Consider the following 19,639-nt stretch of genomic DNA (forward strand, 5'->3'; position numbering starts at 1 on the left):
CTATTACCTTCCTCCCACATAATATGCCACTCTTGATTCTTTTTTTTTTTTTTTTTTGATGGCTGGCCAGTATGGGGATCTGAACCCTTGACCTTGGTGATACAACACCATGCTCTAACTGACTTGAGCTAACTGGCCAGCCCAATATGCCACTCTTAATACACAACACTCCACACCAATACTTATTGTGCTGATTTCTAGAGTCCTCCAGAGTCTCCCTAGTGGGATGTTGTTGCTTTGTGTTGCTTTGCCCCCCACGGATTTGTCACCCCACTTCTCCTGGGTGACGGAGATGAAAGGATTACTCAAAGCCTATCTCTTCTGAGCAGTGAGAAACCCCAAAGTTGTTAATCTCCCTTGGGAATGCTCCAGCAAGAGGCATCCCTTCCTCGGGAAATTAACCCCAAATTGGGGTTCTCTTCCTGCATTTATTTTCCAGACCAGGAAGTTACAGGAAGAGAGCATAGGTGGGGTTATAGTTTAACAATATAGGCTGGTAACTTTCAATGAAACAGCCAGATGACATTCCAGTAAGGCAATTAACAAAAGCTTGATCTTAGCAAACATTCCTTCTCACAGTAATTTCTCAGTATCTTTACATAACAATCAGTAAATAGTCTGTCCTTGAGCCAGCAACCTTGCTTTGCCACAAATCTTTATCTTACACCAGAGACTTATAGCCTGAGGAAAATTTCCAGTCCTCCGCAAGGTCAATATTTGAAACTGCAAGGCTTTGGAAAACCAGGCCCTGTGAGGTACATTTGCTTTATAGTATATTCCACAGGATGTTCCTCAGAAAGAGGGTTTATGACTTTATTTATTTCTTCCTTTTGCCTAGTTGGACCCAAATACCTATAAATGGCCCTTGGTCTGTAAGGATTTGTGATAAAAAGTGAGCCAGATTTGGGAACTGATCCTTGGAGGTACGGGGATGCAGGTGGGAGTAGAGGTCTGATTTAATTTAATAATGTTACTCATTCTTTGTATTTCTGGTGCTCAGCACAGTGCCTGACACATGGTAGATGTGTAATAAATGTTTATTGACAGGCTGTGAGAAATAACATGTGCTTAGTGGCTATTGAAGAAAATGTAAAACAGAATACAAGATATGATCCCAGCACTTAGGGGCTCTCAGTCTAGTTGGGGAGATAATATACCCTCATGAAGTAATTGCATAGCAGCATAATTAGGTTCATAGTCCAAATGTTTGGGACTCTAGAGGGGAAGGATTGCAGTTCAAAAAAGAGATCCCTGAGGTCCGCATGGAGCCATTAAGGAAGAACTTGGGGAGGAAGAATAACTTAAGTTGGACTCGGAAGGACAGGTCAGGTATCAGAGAGAAGAGTGAGAAAGGAGCCTGTAGAGTGAGCTTGGTGTCCTCCAGGGTGATGTGTGGACTGGGCAGGCAGAGGTGGGGGGTCCTGGTAGGTAATGGGAAGGTGAAGGTAGAGAAGAAAAGTCTATGGTCCAGGAGGCATCTCTGGGAATCCAAGATCCCACACACTAACAAGAGCAGGAAAAGAACCAGTACCTCTCCCACCCACCTAGACTCCATGTTGGGCCAAGATGTGAGGTCCTTGGCTCAGGCACACAGTGATGGGGTTTGTGTGTGCTGTGGTGGGGTGTGGTCAGTCTGTGGTCCCTTTAGGGACTCCTAGTTGTAGGTGACAGAAATTAGGTGTCTTTGAATCTTTTCTTTTTTATGCAGCAGGAGACAGTTTCTTCCAAGCTAAAGGCTGATTCCAGCATTCTGCATCCTAGATATTTTTCTGTATCCCTCATATGCTGACTCTGCTGCTTTGTTCCTGCAAGAGCTGTCCAGGGGAAGAAACAGGAAAGGGGGTAATGTTTCTTGTGGACTGCAGCTGGGTTTTTTGTCTGGCATGTTTATGTTCCTGCTTGTGGGTCAGGAGGACAAATGGTGACCTCTCTCCTGTGTCTCTGCCTCCAACTCCCACCTCCTAGCCTGCTCCTGCCAGACTCCCTCAGGGATTGCTCTCAGGGGAGAAACCATCCTGGATCTTGGTGAAGTGCTTCTGCAGAGGCACTTGTCCCACCGTGGCTTCCTCGTCCACTGCAGCCTGGCCCGGAGGCTGGACTTGCTAGTGGTGTCGATCCAGGCACGGGGCAGGCACGGGGCAGGCACGTATGCTCGCCAGCAAGGTGGATGCGGCCCTCCGCTGGAAGAGCTGCTGCGAACAGTCCACAGATTGGTAGGACGTGAATTCAGTAAAGGCACGATGGTGAGAGGTCCAGAGACCAGTGCTTGACTGCAGAGGAGGGGCACACGCACTAAAGCTCCTCCTCGGGTATCCGTGAAGAGGGGGCGTCGTCATCCACGGTGCAGAGGCCCGCAGCACGCGCTGGCCGCTGCAGAGGCTGGGGCTGGGCCAGTGGGTGGACGCGGGGCCTGGGAGGAGGCTGAGAGGGGCACGCAGTCGGCGGGGAGGCTGTGCAGCGCGAGCTGGGCCCGCCCGCGCCGTACAGAACCCGGACCTCAGGCCCGTCCCTCACCGCCGTCTCCACCTTGACACCAGACGGATGGTGCCCGGCTTCAGGGTGGCGCTGAGGGGACTGGGGAGCTGGTCAAAGCCACCGGTGACCTCGGAAGAGCTACAGGTGTGAGGAGGGGAGGGGAGGGTGGGCGGCACCGCCAGGCCCGCGTGCCCAGTGGTCAGCAGCATTCCTGGCCTGAAAAGGGACGGAGCTAGCTCCCGGCACATGGTGCCGCGGCTTCATGTACACCCCCTTCGTTAATATGCAGTCCTTGGTCAGGGGGATTATTGTTTAATCTGATAGTTTGGAAAACTGACACCCAGAGAGAAGCGACTTTCCAAAGATGACATAGGCAGTCTAGCTCCCTAGTCCGTGGATTCAGCCACCCTGCAATTCTGTTTCCCAGGAGGAGTTTCTGCAACCCAGGACGTGGGTTGGAGTCTTGTCCAAGGTGTGTGGATGTGCGTAAGTTACACAACTTTTCTGAGCCTCAGCATCTTCACCCGTGAAACGGCTCTGAGTAATAGTACCTACTATACAGGGGACCCGGAGGATTAAATGTGACAGCTCTTGCAAAGTACGAAACGGTTTAGCACAGTGCTTGGCACGTAATAAATTCTCTATAAATCATAGATCCCTTTCTCTGCTCTGAGTGTTGGAGGAGAGGGCTGACTCTAGTGCTGGTCCCAGATCAGCCTTACTCATCACTTTTGGAGAAGATGACATCAGCCCACAGGGACTCCAGGAGGGACTTATGGTATCCAGCATCCTCATTCATCACATCTCTGATCATGTTTACAGCTCTTGAGCTCAGCGTCTCTTCCTTCAGCAGGTAAGCCTATAAGAAGGGGTTGTCATAGATGGAAGTGTAGGGTGGAGGGCCCAGAATGAAGAAAGGAGCTTCAGCAGGGGTCTGGGCCCAGGCAAGGGTGGGACTGGACTCCCAGGAGGTGAAGGCTTCAGCGGTGGGAAAAGAGCATCCTGGTAGGCAGGGGACAGCTTTGCCTCACCCACCTTGGAGTAAGAATCATAAAAGGACATCAGGTGTCTGCAGTTGAACGTTTTCAGACTTTGTTTGAGCTTCAGAAGGAAAAGAGAGAGAAGGAGCCTTAGACTAGAGCCAAAGAACCAGAGTCAGGCCTTGAAGAGGGTTGGGTCGAGGAAGTGGGAGATGGAAAGACCGGAGGACGGGTAGTTCCAGGGGCCGCTAAATGCTCTTCTTTCCCCAAGCATCTCCCTTTCATTTAAAGACCATTTGAAGACTAAAATTTAAGACAAAGACACTTATTGCAACTCAGGAGGACTAATTGATTACCAAGGACTGGGCTATCTAGTGATTCCTTTTCTTCCCACTGCCATTGATCCAGCAATGGGCCATTGGACTACCCAGGGTCAGAAGAGAGGTGGCTGGACACGGGGGTTGGGGGTGGCAACATTGTAAGTGGGTGTTAGAAGAAGGCGGACCAATCACAAGAGCCCCAGATAGGAGTCAGGTGACCTGGGTTAGTACACTAACCTGCCAGGTGACCCTAGGCCAGACCCTCTTCCTTCCCCACCCTGGCAGGGGTAAGTCAGTGGGCACCTTGGTGATGGACTGGTGGAAAAGATCCACAGCACTCTTGCCCTTCTCTGTGAGGTTCATGGAGTAGCCCAGGAACCGTGGGATGGCCTTGACCTCCCAGGTGCGATAGCGCTGTCCATTGATGAGGTAACATCTGTTGCCATCATATTGGATGAACTTGTTTAGCTTCAGGCTAAGCTTCTTGATGTAGGTGTGGACCTGCCTGGAGCAGAGACATGTAGCAAGGCCCTTGTTCCTACTGGCCTCACAATAGAAACCATTTCCAAGAAAACCAGTTTCTTTGTGTGCTCAGGGAACTCAGACTTTTCCCTCAACTCTAATCCTGTTTTCCTCTGGCTGCATTAGTTCTTTTCCTTCTGTTTTGCCCTCGGGGACACAGGGGGAGGGAAGTTCACCCGTCACTGAATTAGGCTCTTTAAGAAATCCCAGCTCAAAGGGCTCAAAAGTAGAGATAGAGGCCTTTTGTTTCAGACAGTATTTGAAATTCCATATTTTATTTCTAAGTAAGTTTGAGATTGTATCTAAAGTCTCCTAGTTTGGGCTGCAAAAACAGTTGGTTTTTGTTTTGGGGTGTGGAAGGAAATCTTGGGTTCAGTTGACATTTAAAGCAAAGAAGTCATATTTGTGGAGGCATATGGGATACCAGGCCAGGGACCTTTTCTGTTTTGGAAGCCTCAGAACCAGGGTCCCAGTTCTTTTCCAGGAGTCAGATACAGTTTCAGGGTTAAGCATGTGCTTTTGTGCCAGGTGCCTCCTTGATTTTGAAGAGAAGCTTTGTTACTTTCTCCTGGGAGAAGCTTGGGTGAGTCACTTAATATCTGAGACCAGTTTCTTGATTCATAAATGGGAATAATGAGAGTATCAAATTATAGGGTTGTGAGGATCAGTTAAATAATGCATATGTAGTGCTTAGCACAGGGCCTGGCATGTAGTAAGTGCTCAACAAATGGTAGCTGTTATTATTAATAATAATTATTACTATTTTACAGCTTACTGTGGTATGATTGACATTTATGTAACTGCCCATATTTGAAGTACACAACTTGATGAGTTACTGGTAAGTATTATAATTATTAGTTTGGGGTTCACCACTTTCTTTGTGACCCTGGGCTCTGAGCCTTGGGCTTCTCTGTTAGGTGGGAGACAAGTGTCAGTCCTGACTTGCAGGGTTGAGTCATATGAAACAGTGACTCTGAAAGGGCTTTGACATGATGGCAGCAGGGCCCCTGCTGCGTCTTCCTCATCCCTCCTACTTTCCCTTTGCTCCATCTCTTTCCTAGGACTTGCCCGTGGGATTTTGGGATTCGTATAGGCGCCAGTTCATGGTACCAGCCCTCCTCCTCGTTCCTGAATGTGACCACTCAACCTCTGACGTGGTCGCTGGCTTCCAAGATGATTACCTGCAGCCCAGAGAAGCTGCTGTCATTCCCAGAGATACACTGTTCCCTCTCCCCACCCTCGACTCCCACCCCCACCTGGCCACATGCTCTGGTCTGGAGTTTCCAGCATCAGGGCCCTGACTGTGCAGGATAACAAAACTGGGAGTGTTTCCTCCAGAGGGGCCAGGGACAGAGCACCTCTTAGCCCTTCACTTTTGTTTCCATGAATACACAAATCCCACTTAGTAATTAAAAGTTAGAGGTTTAGGAGACCCAGTGGTCACATGCAGTTGTCCAAGATATGCCTATAACCCCATTCTTTTTCTTTTCCCACACAAGGGAGCAAACTAGAGGCAAATGACTGAAGCTCCTCCAAGGCCTCCTTACCTCATGGCCAGCATCCTGCAGGGTCTTGGATACTGCCAGGCCTGACATGCTAGCTCCCACTACCACCACGTGCTTGGGCAAGGGGGAGGCATGGAGCCCCTCCTGGGCTGTGACAAGGAAGGACTCATAATTGGGGTCCAGGAAGCACTTGGCCAGGTCTTCATAGTAGCCAAGGCAGCTAAGGGAAGCCAGCAAGAGCCCCAAGATCAGAATTCCTGGGGGCAGAGAAAACAAGGGGGCTGGGGCCCAGGCTCTGTGCCCTGCCTACTGTACCCAGGATGAGCTTGGCTGCGGGAATGAATGCAGGGCAGTCAGGAAGGGTAGTGTCTGGTGAATGTGTTGTTGTAAATATGTGTATTTATGATGGCGTCTATGTGGGGGTGATTGTGTTGTGTGGGGTATGAATATATGTGTGAACTACGGTGGTGTTAGTTGTGTGATTAATGTGTGATTGTGAATGTGGACTGAAAGTTCGTGTGTGTGCATGTGACTGAAAACTCATGGGTGTGTAGAAGTTCATATTTCTCTGCAAATGTGCCTGCTGCTGGTGGTGAGTGTGCACACGAGCTTGTCTGTGAGTGTCAAGGGACTGTGGTTCTGTGTGCGTGCCAGTTTGTATATGAGACTGTGATTGTGAGTTTGTGGTGCTACACTGTATGCATTGTCCGTGATTGTATGTGTTTGTGGGACAGTGTGGGTACCTGAGTAAATGTGTGTTTGAATCTATATGGGCCGCTGAGATGGATTGTAGAACTGGGTGTGTGTTGGCCTGGGTTCGGAAGAGTGGTGTAATGGAATGTGTACATTTGCTTGAGTTTGAGCAGGAATATGGGTGCTTATGTTCTTGTGTTTGATTCTGTGTGTGCATTTTGAGCATAAGGCTGGGTGGAGAGCCTGAGGGTGGCTGTATTCTTTGGGAATCTGTGCATTTGTGAGAGGGGGTGTGTGTGCGTGTGTGTATAAGCAAGAGTGTGTGACTCCAGGAGGAAGAGTTTAGAAGAGTAGACTGGACAGTCCCCACAGTTCCCTTGTGGGGTTGGGGGTGAGGAGTGACCCGTGGGAAACTGGTAGTCCTATTGTTCTTCCCCAGCCTCACAGTATTTTTTTTCAAAGCTTTACATGTATTTAATGTGCAGCCTAGATTGCTCAGATAGTTAATAACTACCACGCAACAAGTCCTGAGTGACTCAGCTTTCTTCTCTACATTTGAATGGTCTGATGTACGTAGAAATTCACCTGGGAGTCTCAAATGAGGGACTGGGTGGTTTCTTTGGTGTCACCTGCTTCAAAAGGAACAGCTAGAAACTGACTCACTGTATCCCCTTCCAGCTGTAGGTTTCTTGGGTAGGTGAAAACCCCCTTAGTACAGCCTTTGTACAGGCAGGACAACCAAGGCTCCCAGAAGGAAAGGGATCTTCAGGGCCACCCTCTGAGGACAGGCAGGAGACCCAGCTGGCTCCCAGTGGAAGCCCTTCCCAGTCCCAAGAGAGCTTTCTGCAGGGGCAACTGCTCAGAAAAAAGGGGAGGGGTAGCCATGCCCAGGGGAGAGACTCCCCAATCCTCATCACCTCTACGCATCCCCCAGACCTACCTCAACCTCCCTAATCCATTCTCCAGCCTTGGAAATTATCCCATCTTCCCAAGCTATCGCCCATTTCTGTCTCAGTCCCATGACCTTCTCCTTGAATGGTCTAAACTCTCTGACTCATTCTTCAGACCATTTCTATTCTATTGTCTCACTTTCAACACTTTAACCCTTCCCTAGCCCCTGATCAAACTTCCATCCCCTTCTCAGTCCCCATCCTCCTTCCCCTTGCATGGCCCTGTACCCAGCCTCCTTCTCAGACCCATCTCAAACCCCATGGCGATTTCCACCCCCCAGTTTAGTTCCTCTCCCTGTTTCAGTGTCCAGTGCTTCATTCCTCAGGCTCCTCTCTCTCAGCCCTAGAGGTGGGACCCCACTTACCGCTCATCTTGGCTCATCGAGCCCTGCAGCTCATGCTGAACCCTGGGCATCTCTCCCTCTCTTTATGAGGAGCCTGTTTCACCCCAGTAGTAATCGGCCCTTATCCCAGGAGGCTGCCTCTGGCACTATTGGCTAGGCCTAGCAAGGAAGCCCTGCCCTCAAGGCCTGGCCTGTCAGATGAGGTAACCCCACTGTCAGCCTCATCTTCCACATCCCCACCTTCCTTCTGAACATCTCCCCTCCTAGGGAAAGCCCCTTCTCCCGGCTCAGACGTTAGCACCTGGTGCCAGTGGGGAGGAGGGGTTGTGGGAGTCAGGTGAGTCATCCCAAACCTGCTGTAATCATCTCCCAGGAAGGGGTGAGGGTTGGGACTGAGCATCTAAGCTGGTTTAGATGTCCAGTGTCTGGGCTCCCAGCATAGGTGAAAGCTTCTAACTGCTAACCATAGAAGATGTCCCTGTTTCCACTGCTGTCCCACTGTGGAGTCCAGGGTGGGATTCTAGCCAGGAGCTCCCATAGGAGGACTGTGTCCTCCTTGTCCCTCTCAGGGGTTCCTTTATAGGCAGGGCAGAGGTTTCTGGCCTGGCTCATTTGCAGTGAAGAGTGTTTTTTGTTTTTGTGTGTCCCCATTCCTCTGAACCACCTGGGGCTTCCTGAGGTACAGGCAGGCTTCTCTAGCTCTGGGTTTCCTTCCCCAGAGGAATGGCACCAGCTGGCTATGGTGCCATGTGTATGGTGGGGGTGGAAGCAGGCTGGCTGGTGAGAGAAGTGGGCAGGAAGCGTGCACAGCATGGGGTGGGGGAGGGGGGCGGGAGTGGGAGCAGGTAGTGGTACTCAGCAGCCAGGGCACAGGAATGGGCACAAGGAGTGGCATAGGCAAAAGGGCACTAGCAATGGAATCTGACAGAACTGGGTTTGAATACTGCTTTGTCATGTTGTAGCTGTGTGACTTAGGGCTTATACCTCTGAGCCTGAGTTTCCCTTGTCTGTAAAATGGGAGCAATAACACCTTCATAGAGTGTTTCGAGGATTGACTGAGGTGATGTGTGTGAAGAGCTTGACGTTGCTCCTTGTACTTGGTAGGTACCTAAGCTGGTTTCTTCTTCCCTTTTGGAGCTAGGGTTTGGGTTGAGACCAGACCACACACACCTGTCATATCTTGAAAATGAAGGTAATTCCTCCACCACAGGGTTGCTGGGAGCACCAAATGAACAGCACATTAAGAGTTACTGTGTGAACTGCTGGGCTTTAGACAGAGATCAGGGACTCTCTCTCTCTCTGTCTCTGCCTCTCTCTTTTTGCTACTTTTTTTTCTTCAGCTGGCAGCTAAGGGGACCTTTGCTACTTCCTGTAACAGCTTTATTGAGATACAATTCACATACCATACAATTAACCCATTTGAAGTGAACAATTCAGTGGTTTTTAGTGTATTCACAGAGTTGCACAACCATCATCACAATCAACTTTGGAACATTTTCATCACTCCAAAAAGACATACTGTATCTTTTAGCCATCACCCCTCATCCTCCCCACCCCTCACCCACCAGCCCTAGGCAACCACTAATCTGCTTTCTGTCTCTATAGATTTGTTTATTCTGAACATTTCACATAAATGGAATAATAAAACGTGTGGTCTTTTGTTACTGGCTTCTTTCACTTAGCATAACTTCTTCAAGGCTCATCTATGTTGTAGAACGTATAAGTACTTCATTTCTTTTCATGGTGAAGTAATATCCCACTTTATGGATATACCACATTTTGTTTGTCCATTCATCAGTTGATGGCCATTTGGGTTTTTTTTCCCACTTTTTGGCTATTATGAACAATGCTGCTAGAAACATTCCTGTACAAGATTTTGAGTGGACACAGGCTTTCATTTCTCTTGGATATATACTTAGAGTGGAATTTCTGGGTTATATAACTCTATGTTTAACCTTTTGAGGAACTGCCAGACTGGTTTCCAAAGAGCTGCACTGTTTTATATTCCCATCAGCAATGAATGAGAGTTCAAATTTCTCCTCACCCTTGTCAACACTTGTTATTATCTGTCTTTTTGATTAGAGCCATCATAGTAGGTGTGAACTAGTATGTCACTGTGGTTTTGATTTGCCTTTTCCTGATGGCTAATGATGTTGAGCATCTTTTCATGTGTTTATTGGCCATTGTATATCTTCTTTGGAGAAATGTCTATTCAAGTTCTTTGCCTATTTTTTGGTTATTACTCCCTTAATTATTGAGTTGTAAGAGTTATTATATATTGTAGAACACTATCGGGTATATGATAGAACAACTCTATCAGATATATATGGTAGTCCTGTACCAGATATATGATTTGCAAATATTCCCTCCTGTTCTGTGGGTTATATTTCCACTTTCTTGGTGTTGTCCTTTGCAGCACAAAAATTTTAATTTTGATGAAATACTGTTTTTTGTTGTTGTTGCTTGTACTTTTGGGGTCAGGTCTAAGAAACCATTGCCTGATCCAATGTCATGAATATTTACCCCTATGTTTTCTTTTAAAGGTTTTCTATGTTTAACTATTACATTTAGGTCTTTGATCCATTTTTGTATATGGTGTGAGGTAGGGGCCCAGCTCTATTCTTTTGCATGTGGATATTGAGATGTCCCAGCACCATTTATTGAAATGATGATTTTTTCCTCTATTGAATTATATTGTCACCTTTGCCAAAAATCAATTGACCATAAATCTTAGGGTTTATTTCTGGACTGTCAGTTCTATTCCATTGAATTACATGTCAGTTCTCATGCCAGTCCCCATATTGTGTTGGTTACTGCAATTTGTAGTAAGTTTGAGACTGGGAAATGTGAGTCCTTCAACTTTGTTCTTTTTTGAGATTGTTTTGCCTGTTCTGGGTCCCTTGAGATTCCACATGAATTTAAGGATCAGTTTATCAATTTATATGGAAATGTCAGCTGGGATTATGATAGGGATTGTGTTGAATTTGTAGTTCAATTTAAGGAGTATTGACATGTTAACAATATTAAGTATTCTGATCCATGAACCATGAGTCACCAAATTATTGTGACCTGACCACCCATCAGGAACTAGGTGTTGTCTGACTTACCAAGTCATAAAGCTGGCATGCACAGTAGCACCACATCATCAAATGGAAGTGGTAAACACAAAATTGGGCTCTAGCAGTCCTTGAAAGCACAAGAAAGTTGCACAAGGAAGTGGCCCAAATGCCCTACTCCTGCTACATTACCCTCCGTTGCCTGCACCTATCATATCCTGGAGAATTCCCTATGCTTAGTAGATGAGGAAGAGAAAAATCAGGCATGGTTTACAGATGGTTCTGCATGAATCTGAAAGTGGAAAGCTGTAGCACTATAGCCACTTTCTGGGACATCCCTGAAGGGTAATGGTGAAGAGAAATCCTCCTGGGACAGAACATCAGTCAAGGCCCTTGGTTGTTCATTTTGTCTTGAAGGGAAAATGGCAAGAGCTAAGAGTCCATATTGCTTAATGGTCTGTGGCCAATGGTTTAGCTGGATGGTCAGGGACTTGGAAGGAATATGATTGGAAAATTGATGAGGATGAATCTAGGGAAGAGATACATGGATAGTCCTTTTGGAATTGGCATATAATGTGAAGAAATTTGTATCCCATGTGAATGCTCTCCAAGGGGTGCCCTCAGCAGAAAAGGATGTTGTTAATCAAGTGAGTAAGATGACTTGTTCTGTGGATACCAGTCAGCTTCTTTCCCCAGCCACTCCTCCCATCGCCCAGTGGGCTCATGGACAAAGTGGCCATGATGGCAAGGATGGAGGTTGTTTATGGGCTCAGCAACATGGACTTCACCTCACCAAGGGTGACCTGGCTACAAAACAGGCTTCATTTTATTATTTTTCCCTCTTTTTTTTCTGGAGAGTTTGTTGTTACACATTTAGCATCATACCACTTGTAAAATCCTAGACTGCCAATTAGTAGCTATAGGACATTTGGCACATCACTACATCTCCATGACTCAGTTTCCTCATTTGCAAAATGATGAAGATAACACTGTCTATTTCATTGGGACATTTTGAATATTAAATGGTTGATTTTAAGTAAAACTCTTAGAAGAATACCAGGCACACAATGAGCAACATTCTATAAGGTTTTGCTATTATCATAGTTATTATGGTTTTTGTTGTTATTATTATCATTATGATTGCTATCCTATTAGCTTGTCTGAATTATGTGTCTCTCTGTTGGCTCACACAAGATTTATAGCCTTGGGGGATAAAAACACACAGGACTCAAGATGCTGAGGGCATGAAGTGTCAGAGCCTGATAACTAGTTAACTATTGCTGGGTAGATGGGCAGCTCTTTCTTCCCAGAGAACTTCCCAGAGAACAACGCAGAAGAGGAGCCTGGGGTTGATGGAAAGGGCCCATGGCTGGGAGGCAAGATATATAGGTTCTAGCATCCTACACTAACCCACTTAGTCCAGAATCACTTTCCTTCTCTGGGCTTTCATTTTCGTGGTTGTAAGAATAAGGATCTGAGCATGTTGACTTTGAAGGCCTCTTCCAATCAGAGAGCAGTGAAGTGACCAAAAACAGTATTGGGACTCCCTCAGGCTTGGCCCATGACAAGGCTCCATAAGTATCTATCGTCACTGTTGCCACTGTCATCATTATCGTTGTAAAATGGGGACCGTGACAGCTTCCTCACAAGGAGTTCTGGGAGGACCCAGTGAGAAAAGACATGTGAAAGGGCTCTGTAAACTGTAAATTTCTGCAAGGATGTTCCAAAGGACCATTAAGAACTTGATAATTTGTATCATCACCACCTCCTGAGATTCCCTTCAGCTTCCTTCCCCAGACACAAACCTAGTGAGATTTCTGGGGTTGCCCATCTTACCAAATGAGAGTTCATCCCCACAAGGTCCCTCAGCCTGAGGTCAATTAGAGCATCCCAGGTTGTTAGGACTGCTGCTGCCCTTACTTCCCCCTTCTCACTTGCTGGCCAACTTCTCCTTGAGGCTTGTGGGCCCACCTGGCTCAGGATTTAGCATCCGGAGTCTGGCCTTCTCCCTCACGCCACTCCCTAGGCTGGTGCCAACCCCACTGGTGATCACGACCAGCTCTCGGGCCAGCAGGAGGGATTTCAGTTAGAGTTCAGGTGCAGCCATTAGTTTAGACTTGGCGCTTAAACACACAATATTGCAGATTCAGCCCTGGCCCCAGAGGCAAGTGCCCAGTTTGTGGGGCTGGCTCAACCATTGTCCAGCTACATGACCTTGGCCAATCCCCTCTTTCTGGTCACAGTTTACTTATCTGGGAAACTGGAGGGTAGGACCATGCTTGGCAGTCTTTAAGTAATTCTGGGTGGCCTGAGTTTCATTCTGTCTATGATCCTAGATTGCTTCTAAGGTCACTGCACCTCACTGGTCCCCAATTTCTTCACCCTTTGCGTGGGGAGATGAATCCCTGCCTGGACTACCTCTTCAGAGCTGGAGCGAGGGTCAATGATGTTTGAGAAGAGTTAGGGCCTTGCTCAGGGCAAGGGATAGTTATTTGCATATGGTTCTGTACTCAGGGAAAGGATTGACAAGGCAAGTTTTTATCTGCCCCAAGTTCTGGACTCAAACTCCCTCCTCCCCTCGAATCTCTGAGCCCATCAGGCTGGGCTGGAGGAAGTGGGGGTGGCGTGCATACAGGAGAGGCTTCCACAGGACAGTCCTCTGAGACTACAGCTGAGTCAGAGGTAGAGCAGGGGGTTGGAGAAAGCCTTGGGGTCACAGTCTGCTCCTCATCCCCACAAGGAACCATGAAGTACCCACATGGAACCCTCTGCCTTTTGGTTCTCCTAACCCCAGGGAAAGTTCAGGGACATGGAGTGGATCAAGCTCCAGAGATGCTACACAGGAGGGGATGTGTCCCCTCACTGCCAGGTTTGATTTGAGGAAAGGGGAGTGGGAGGGGGAGATCAGGAAGTAGACACAAGCATGAGATTAAACTTTATTAAGTGCTTGTTCTGTGTTAAGCTTTGGGCTCAAGGCCCCATATGCACCCTCTCTAGATCTGCATCATACCATTGTGAGAAAGAGAAGCATCTTCCCCGATTTAGAGAAGTGGACACTGGAGTGTGCCTCAGAACACACAGCCACGTGGGGTGACAGTGGACTCAGTGTTTCATCTGAGCTCTTCCACTTATCAGCCTTGTGACCTTGGGCAAGTCCCTTACATTTGGGCAGATGTTTTCTCTTCTGTCAGATCCTTACTTCCCAAGGCTGGAGTGGTGCCCGTGCAGAGTAGGTGCTGAGTGCCCTTGGCCTTTGCCCCTACAGGCAAGAGCCAGTGGGGCTTGGGAGGTGGTTCTGCTCCCTGAACAGCCAGGGGGCAGAGCCACGTAGTGTGCTTCAGAAGACCTCGACCACGGCTGGCCTGGCCAAGGTTTGTGAGGAGGCGACAAAGGTCCAGAGGAAAGGGCAGGAAGAGGCAGGGGCTCAGTCAGGCTGCCTGGGAGCCTCTGTCTGGGAAGATAAGGACTGAGCTGTTGGGCTGTCCTGTCCTGCATGAGGGCTGCTCATGGATGATGGCTGCTCATGCCAGTAGCAGAGCAGGAGACCTCCAGCCTTTAATTGTTCTGAGATGCCCACATTTTTAGGACTCGGGACTGGAGCAGTGGCGGGAAGTAAATGTTTAGCAATCAGTCTTGGAGGGGGCTGAAGGCACTTTTGATGTGTATTCTTTTGCCGATTTCTGTGGTGTTGACACCCATCATAGCCAATTTCAAACTAACAACACAATGTCACCGAATTCAGGTTACAAAGAGATGCACAGTAGCACGTCATGTACAGTATCTCCACAATACAAACCCTGGAGATGTAAACAACCCTTAAACATAGATAACAGCAAAATGTTGTAAAATAATTAGGACGTGAAGACTTTTGAGCACTTATTACCTTTGCTCTCAATGTAATTTATTTAATTATAGTCATATAATTTAACTTTTAATAATGACTGTTTAACAACCCAGCTCACAATATTTCTTTAAAAAATTAACAGTTGGCTCTGGTGACCTGTAGTTGACTAGGAAGGACCTCAGAGACCAACCTTCCAAGGCCCAGACAGAAGGCAGAGGTGGGAACTCACAGTCATGGACCACACGGCCAGGGCTAGTGCCAGGATATTCAATGCTTCCTCTCATTTAATTCTCCCAGTAACCTCAGAAGGGAAGAGGTTATTATTCTCCTTTTACAGAGGAGAAAACTGAGGCAGAATAACAGCAAGTTTAAGAGAACTCAGGAAGTGATCCAGATAGATCTGGATCCAAATTCTGGTTCTACATTTACAAGATGTGAACCCTTGGGCAGGTTCCCTCACTCTACTGGGCTTCAACATCCTTGTACGAGGGTACTTCAGAAAGTTTATGGAAAAATAGAATTAAAAGACAGTATGAATCTTTCCGTGAACTTACTGAAGCACCCTTGTATGTGGCATGGGGATGACATGACTTACTTCCAGATTCTGTTGCCAGGGCCTAGTTAATTATCATCAGAGAGGCTGGGTAACTTGTCCAAGGCATTGTACTGGTGGAGAATGGGGAAGGATTTTTATTTGCCCAAGGTAGTTCAGGAAGAAATAGGGGTGAGACTCAGACATGGTCTAATTGACAGGTTGGGGCATGAGGGTTTGAGAAGTAAGAGGGGAATCTGAGTGAGGACTTCAGTTCCTGACATTTCTGCAAGGTGGCTTGGTCTTACCCTTCTCTCCCCTGGGCCTGTCATATCCTCTGAGAAGGCTGGTAAAAGAAATAGACAGGTCACTACCCCGCAGCCCTGCCCCAGGGGGTTGTTTGTTCCTGCTGCTCCCCAGGGATCTCTTCCTTGTAGGGTTCTTGTTGACAACATTCAGGGAATTCTGCCTTGGCATTCCCAGTGGGGACAGGGATGGAGGCGACAGGTGGTGGAGGGATGGCCCTTCCGCAGCTCTCCCAGGAAAGCTTGGCGAGGAGGCAGACCATAAAGCCTCAGCAGCTTGGCCCACTGGGAGGAGCTTGGGATGTGTGAGGCTCTCTTGGTCTGTGTCCCAGAACCTGACGGTTAAGGCCTTCAGGAGCCAGGGCTGGCCTGGCCAGGGGCACAGAGCTGCACCATGAAGAGAAGGCAGGAGGTTCAGCGTCTGACCTTTCAGAAACCAAGGGCTTTTCTGGAGAGTGAGTCACCTCACTGGACTCAGTTGCTCTGGAGGCCTTCTGTTTAGGCCCTTTCCCTTAAGAGCAAGTGACGGCCCCTCAGTGACTTGTTTCTGTGGATACTGAAGGGTAAGATGTTTGCTGGGCTTGGGGCTGTGGGTGGGACCAGGCCTCTGTGGGGCTAGAGGTCAGAAGTAGCCAGGCCACTTAGTCTCTAGGTCTTCTCTGTGCTGCATGCCAACACCCCTCTAGCTCCTTTCTGTCATTTCTCTGTGTTCTGTCCTCACCACCTCATATCTCAATCCCCTCTTATTCTTTCCTCTTTCCTGGTCCTTCCTTTCATTTGCTCATTCAATACATTTTTACGGATAGTTCTTGTGTTGGGCCATGTGCTAGGCACTAGAAACAGAGAAACATACAATTTCCTGAGCTCAAGAATCTCCAAGTGAGGTCGAGAGACATATCCACGAAAGGACAGTGATGCTCCATATCCTAGAAGAAACCTTCAACAATCATGGGGATGCACCCCATACCCTCTAGAGGCCTGTGGCATTGTAAATGAAGACAGAAACTGCTGGGCTGACAGAGACTTTGCTTGACTAAATGATGTTCCCTATCCCATGGAAATCAAGTTTGACTCAGAGAAGCTTTTACAAAGATTTACTGAGCTCTGGAGTAGTGATGATTTCCCAACTCCCCTTGCATTGATACCCTCTGCCTTCCAACACAACCCTGTGGCCTCCCACAGCCAAGTATGAGAGCAGATGGAACATGAGAAATAGTTTGTGGTTGCCACTTCAGCCCTTTGTCCTAGGAGAAGGGTTCTGATCCTGTTTTCCACATTGGCCTTACCTCCTCCTCTGAACTCCAGATAGGCCATGATTCTATAGTGTCCCATAACAAGAGTTCAAATTGATGTGCAGATGGGGGAAATTTGCATTCTTTACCCTTCCCACTTAAAGCCTGTTTGCTGGAAGCAGAAGAAGGTAATGATGAACAGTGGGCTCTGAAGTCAGGTCGCCTCAGTTTGAATCTCAGGTCCATCATACCAGTCATGTAATCTGGAACAAACCACTTGCTCTCTCTATGCCTTAGTTTCTTCATCTGTAAAATGGAGGTTCTAATAATTACCTCAGTCACTTGTGAGGGTGAGATAAAGTTAGTATAACCATGCTGGCACACATACATTGCTCATTAAATACTCATATTAGCTGTTATTATTATTGAAAGGGAAGTTATAAACTCACCCCTTATTCCATACTTTATTACAGATACTCTGACTCAACTCTCTGTGATTTGAGTTAACAGAAGAGGGAGGAAGTTTTTTCAAGTTCTTACATCTCACAATTGCTATCTAGGATTCTTAAGATCATAACTTGCCACTAAGCACAGGGGGCTGTGAGAAATAGGGGTTGCCTCTAATCTAGGATTGGGAGTGGAAGGCGGTGGGACAGGTCAGGGAAGGCTTTCCCTACGAGCTGAGTCCTGCTGTGGGAATAGGATTGGACATGCAGCAGCGTGTGTGTGGGCAGTGGGGTGCAGGTGGTGATGCTCCTTGTGCTGAGGGCCTGGGAAGGTGTGAGAGAGGTGGGCACATACAGGAAACTGGGAGTACATGGATGGAGGTTATCCCTGTATGGAAAGAAACCAGATGGGGAAAGAGAGTTGGGTGCTGAGTCTTCACGGAGCAGATCAGTTAGGAAGGAATCCTTACGTCTGGCTAAAGTGATGGGTATTGGGAGCCCTTAAAGGATTTTAAGCACGGGACAGACAGGACCAGTGATATATTTTGGAACAACCACTTGCAGCAGTCCGTATGGAGTGTGCATTAAAGGAGGAGCTTTCAGAAACAGACCAGGGAGGGCCATACAGGCATAACCTCCATCCCAGTTTCCTGTATGTGCCCAGCTCTGTCGCACCTTCGGGCCCCTGCCCAGGTCCTCAGCATGAGGAGCACCACCGGCACCCCACCGCCCATGCACACGCTGCTGCATGTCCAATCCTATTCCCACAGCAGGACTCAGCTCATCCAGGAAGTCTTCATTGACCTGTCCCACCCCCTCCTACTCCCAGTCCTAGATTAGATGCTTCCCCTATTTCTCACAGCCCCCTGTGCTTCCTGTCAAGTTATAAGGCAGGAATGCAGGTGACAAATGATGGACTCCCGATCCGGGGCAAAGGAAAGGATGGTTCTGAGGGACATGTAGGTGCTAGATCGGTCAGGTGAAGGGGCAAGGGCAGGAAAAGTGGATACCGAGGATGGCTGAAGTCTCCTTCAAGTCTCTACCCCTACCAAAGGTAACCTGTGTACGAATATACCGCAATGGTTTTATCCGTTGTACTGTTGATTGACACTTGGGGACTACCCTATTTTGGATTATTTTGAGTAGTGTTTTGAACATTATTTTCCATGTCTTTTCTTGAACATATGTATGTGTATTTGTGTGTAATATATATGTATGTATGTATATATAAGTGTGGGGAATATAGTTGGATAGGATTTAGAATTGCTTGGTAATGTGTTATGTACATGTTCAGCTTTAGGAGGTACTGCCAAACGTTTTCTAAAGGGATTATTCAAATTTACACTCCCATCAGCAGTATGAGAAAGTTCTGGTTGCTCTTGCCAACACCAGGTATTTTCCATTTTAGCCATTCTGGTGAGTGCAGTGCATTACACTGTGGTCTTCATTTGCAACTCCTAGATGACTAATGATGCTGAGCACGTTTTCACTTGTTTAGCGGTGATTTAGATAACCTCTTTTGTGAAGTGTCTTTTAAAATCTGCCTGTTATTCTGTTGGGCTGTCTGTTTTTTTGTTGATTTTTAGGAGTTCTTTATTTATTCTGAGTATAAATTTTTTGAGTTCTTTTTCATATATTCTGGTTTACCATTTTTCTCTCTATGGTTGGTACTTCCTGTGTTCTGTTTAAGATATTTCTGCTCACTCTGAGAGTATAAAGATATTTTCCTGTGTTTGATGCTAAAAATTTGGTTGCTTTACATTTACCACTTAAGTCGATACAGTACGTCTGGAATTGAGTTTTGTGTACAGTGTGAGGTAGGAATAAAAAAATTTTTCTTTCTATGTGAATATCCACATGATCCAGGAGCATTTATTGAAAAGATCATTTTTCCTCCCACTGCATTGTAGGAGCAAATTTGTCATAAATCAGGTGACTGTATATGCATGGGTCTCTTTCTGGATTTATTCTGTTTCATTGATCTACAGTGTTTGTTTATTCTTGTGTCAATTTCACTTGCTTAATTACTGTAGAATTATAGTAAGTTTTCATATCTGGGAAGTCCTCTAATGTTTTTTTCTTCAAGATTCTTCAAGATTTTTATATAAATTTTATAACCAGGGTGTCAATTTCTATAAAAACAAAGACTAAACTGCTGGGGTTTTAACTGGGATTACACTGAATCTATAAATCAACTTTACATCTTTACTATGTTTACTTGTTCAACCCATGAACATGGATTATCCCTCTACGTACTTAGGTTTTCCTTAATCTCTCTAAATAATGTTTTTCTGCACACATTTCATTAGATTTATTCCCACATATTTTATTTTTAAAGTGTGATTATATAAGAAAAAGAAAGAAAATAAAAAGAAAAAAGAAACAAAAATGTGATTATAAGTTATTTTTTGTGTATGCTTGCTTATTAATTTCAG

General features: G+C 46.7%; 1 pseudogene; it reads right to left on the bottom strand.

The window, feature by feature from the left end:
* Nucleotides 1-1,985: 1,985 nt before the first annotated feature.
* LOC134384116 (uncharacterized) lies at nucleotides 1,986-17,954 on the bottom strand (annotated as a pseudogene).
* Nucleotides 17,955-19,639: the final 1,685 nt, after the last annotated feature.

The sequence above is a fragment of the Cynocephalus volans genome, chromosome 8, assembly GCF_027409185.1.
Source record: "Cynocephalus volans isolate mCynVol1 chromosome 8, mCynVol1.pri, whole genome shotgun sequence".
Lineage (NCBI taxonomy): Eukaryota > Metazoa > Chordata > Mammalia > Dermoptera > Cynocephalidae > Cynocephalus > Cynocephalus volans.